At 42.0% G+C, this 4,418-nt stretch overlaps 1 pseudogene; it reads right to left on the reverse strand.

Annotated features, from left to right (window-relative positions):
* Positions 1–275: 275 nt before the first annotated feature.
* Positions 276–3,340, reverse strand: LOC149173905 (uncharacterized; annotated as a pseudogene).
* Positions 3,341–4,418: the final 1,078 nt, after the last annotated feature.

Raw genomic sequence — 4,418 nt, forward strand, 5'->3', positions numbered from 1 at the left:
TTTCATCTGATTAGCAATTATGTCTACTTGATCCTCTTTTGTTCCTTCATCGGGTTTTTTGATGAAGGGCTGAGCACTTGTGATTAAACAAAAGCGTTTATTTCCCTTTCTCCCTGTCTATCACATGAAGAGAATACTATAACACTACCTGAAAAGATGTCACCTTAACCACCCAAAGAACATACAATTGAGATACCTTCCAGGATTCCATGAGATCCCCTAATGGAAAAGGTTTAGCATAAGAACTAGGTCTAGGCATGAAAACATAGTAAATATCATGATCGTTGTACGAATCCACTTTGTATTGAAGTTGCAAGTTCCCACAATTGATCACATATGACATTCTGATGGCGTTCCCGAACACTTTCACTATTTCGAGTACCAGTTCCGGCCTTTGCGATGTGTAATTTTCAATTACAGCATGCATGGCTTCCTGAATTTGTTCATTTGGGTCATCCATATGCGATATGAGATTGCTGAGAAAACCCTTTATATCAGTATTTCTAGACGATGAAGATGCTACACTTAAGAAGTTTGAAATCGCAGGTAATATCCCAAGACGAACAACATCACTGTTGTCATCTAACCGCTTTTGTAATGATTTTCTCATTACTGTTATCTATTCATCATCCAGAACAGAGCCAACAATCCGAACAATATGCTCAATAACATGGCAGCTAACACGACGTGTATCACTGGAATAATCTTCTTCTAAGCACGCTGTCAGAATGTGAAGAAATTGTTGCGAGTGTAATAAAACTACTAAATGCTCCTTACTGCACATATCTCATCTTAGAAATGTCCCAAGTGCACTCATTTCCTGATGACGAATCTCTGCTGCAACCTTTCCAATATGCCACACTGAACAGGGCGGCAGTAATCCACCAATGGTCTGTAATGCATGTGGTTGCCACCAAATCCCCAATTCATGCAACTCAAATAATTTATCCAATAACTCCACAAAACATAATTGTAGTGCAAGATCCTTCTCTGGATTCAAGCAATCGGCAAATACTTGCAACAATGTCCCCAAATAAAGGCCCACACAATTTACAGCGTTTTGAAGAAATGCTTTAAAGAGAAATGTTCCAGATGAACTCCCAAACCATTCAGAATACCCGGCTTTAACAACTCCAAGAAGAGATTCTGTATGCCTTGCATACAATTCTTTTCCAGAAGATAACCCAACTGCGCAGGCAATATTATTCATCAATAGAGCAGCATGTTGCTGTAATTGTCTATCATCATCAAAAGACTGAAGCTGAAGCAACAATATTGATAATTCCAAACAAGATGGCATGCATAATGCTCCTCCTTTCTCTATCAGACTTTCCAGAAGTTGTACCACCCATAACACCAATAAAAAATGGTTGTCTGTTTAATTCCTTCACTTTGGAAACTTGAAGTGAAGACTCATCCAGACGCGGTCCAGAAAAATGTGCATTAGAACCAATTTCCATGAAATATTCAACCTTTAATGTTACCATTGTCCTAGCTATGTCTGGCCTTGTTACTCTTCTATAACACTCCCGAAAATTGTGGATCAATCTTTGTCTCTTCCTTTATCTCCTCGTTTGAATTTTGCAACTGGAATTTTCATTTTTTTTGGAAAGAAGGATCGTGAAAAAATTAAGTTTTCTACTAATTGTTCTTCTCATTTTCTCCTGATAGAGATTTTGTGTCTGCGCTAACATTTTGACACATGGATGATAACTTGGATACTTTCGTTTCCCTTTAGCGTGCCTGGAATTTTTTGGGGCATAAAACAAAATTGCGTTGAAACAATCGACAACATTTTTGCACCTGTGATCTCTTTGGACGTGTTAGCCTCCTGTTGCAACAGGTTTCATATTTCATGATTGATATTTTTACATGCCAAATATGTCATCTTTTCATGCTGCAAGTTTCCATATTTCCAGAAGGAGACCAAAGAAGAAACCATGAAAGTGTGCTAGTCCAAATGCCACTGCTGTATTCCACTTTTGATGAGTTATGTCTTTTTGATAAGTTTTTCCAGTTAAGGGAAGGCCAAATAGCTTAATCTTGGCCTCCCCAGGTTTCAATTTCCTGTTTTAGAATATAGAGAATGATATCTGTCCAAACAGCTTAATCTTGGCAGATTTGTAGATAGGTAGAGAATCAAAGGAGCCCAACTGCTTAATCTGGGCCCTGGCAGAAATAAGTGTAGATTTAGATAGGAAGGCATTCAAAAGAAAAATTGTAAAGCTGGGTCTGCAAGTCTAAGTGCACCCAAACCAAAAAGAAGAAAAAATGTTAGGAAAGTAGGCTGGGTAGGTAGTTTTGCGGTTGCAGAATGATGATTTATGATCAATTTTGTGTTTCACAGTGTTATATCTTTTCAGATCACTCTCATGATGCAGTTTTCTTCTGGAGGAGCTCACGCTGGGCATAACTAACTTCCCCTTCTTCCCCTTTCCCCCAAATCACTTGCTAATATTCCTGAAGATGTCAAGATCTGCTTGAGCCTCCTAGTTTCATCATTTCCATAACACTTGCCTTGGTGAAGAGCTGCTTCCCTCAAGGATTTACCTTCTTCTTTTGCAAGTTCTACTCCCCTAAAAGCCTAAGGTCCCCTACCTTAGCGCCTTCTTATCATTTTCACATTAACTACTAACTCTATTATCTAGCTCCCTATCAGTTTTCCCCTTCCCCTACTAAAACTATGTATAAAAATCCCAAAAATATAATAATACCCCCTCCCTGGCACTATAGCCCTATTCTTCTAAGTCAGGGAGAAAACAGTCCATCTGGGGCTGTTTTTAGCCCATCCGCGTCCTAACTGGGGTTAGTATGACACCTGGTCATGCTAACAACCTTTCCTCCTTAGCCCTAACCCTTCAAAAACCCACTTTTCCGCCTTTTCCCTAAAGTCTGGTCCACAAAACATTAAACCCGCTCACAAATAAACCCCCAAAACCCCCATTTCCTAAGTTATAACCCCTGCCGCGCAATATTAAGATTCGGATATTCCGCGCGCCCCGTCCTTATCCCTTCGCCGCCTCACCTTTTCCGCCAGCCGTCAGATCTGGCCCGCCCGAGATCTATGGTGGGCGGGCCTTCCCATATCCCAAGATGCAGAAGGTTAGCGTCCGGGAGATGGGCGGTATTCCCGCCGTACTCCCGCCACGCGTCACCTTCTGAGCTGTGGCGGAGCCCCCCTCCCCAATACCACCTTTGCTCTAAGGCGGTGCGCCCAAAACCGCTTACCGCCTCCGCCCAGTGACATCACCTTGTCGTGTCACCCTCCTGCCCAGTCACCATGCCACGTCACTGCCACCTTGTCCCTACCACCGTACTGCCATGTCACATGTCCGTACATGCTGACGTCATCTGCTGACGTCATCCTGCCACGTCATCCGCCGTACCAGGTCCCACCCGCTGACGTCATCATCATTTTTGGCGCGAATGGCAAAATCGCGACTTCGGAGCCCCGGAATTAGTTTCTGAGGCAGTTTTTGATGCGCACATCGCCAGGAAAAAAGGACCAAAATGGAAAATGCCTTCATCGCTCGGCCTCCAGCAGGCCCGAGATTCGCATTTTGACAGAGTTTTTTCACACAGGTTCAGAAAAATAAAGCAGAAGCAGTTCTAAAGGAGACAGAGGGCCGAGCAACGACCATTAAATTTTTGATTTGACATACAACACACCAGGATGGGTCAGAAAGTATCAGTAAAGTTTTTAGGGGCTTGAAGCAGCTGAACATTGATGAGCCCCCCCCAACAAAGTCAAAGAAAGTGGTGGCAGCCCATCCAAGCTTTCAAATCGCAGTAAAAGCTTTTAATGCCGCCGATCAGCAGAGATAAAAGACCCATACACAGTTATTGCAGGAAGCACTGCACCAAGCCACCGAGGAAAATGCATTTATTCAGTTTTGATACGGCTGCCCTCAGCGCAACTCAAGATATTTTCCTGCATTTATTTCTGGATAGGATTAGGTTAAAGTAATTATTTTCTTTCAGACCTGTTTAGGTCAAGATGTAATAGACAGTTTTCCCTATATATACCGCCCTCAGCATTGTTTCAAGGGTTGGTTGGTTGATATTTTTCACCAGAGACTCGCACTGTAAACCTGTTATTTTCTATAATCAAAGACTGCTCACAAGCTTGGAGAATGGACTGTCTGATGTGTTGTTACTGGTTCTGAAGAAGTGAATGTGGAATTCATGTGCTGTGATATGAATCAATAAGTGTTCCTTACCTCTGTATTTCAATTTCATATATGCTCAGGTCGCAGAACAAAAGATTGGTCTAGAATTTGCTTAGCTGCACTGTATGCTCAGTTTCTGTGGCTTCTTAATGTTTTCCTCCTGATCTAGACATAAATATGAATTCCTTTTATGGCTCATGTTTGATCCTTTCACATATGAATGACTGTTATCTAGGAATTCTTAGTTGC

Source organism: Pinus tabuliformis, chromosome 4_2 (genome assembly GCF_031772625.1).
Source record: "Pinus tabuliformis cultivar Carrire ecotype Pingquan chromosome 4_2, CPIR1, whole genome shotgun sequence".
In the NCBI taxonomy this organism is placed as follows: domain Eukaryota; kingdom Viridiplantae; phylum Streptophyta; class Pinopsida; order Pinales; family Pinaceae; genus Pinus; species Pinus tabuliformis.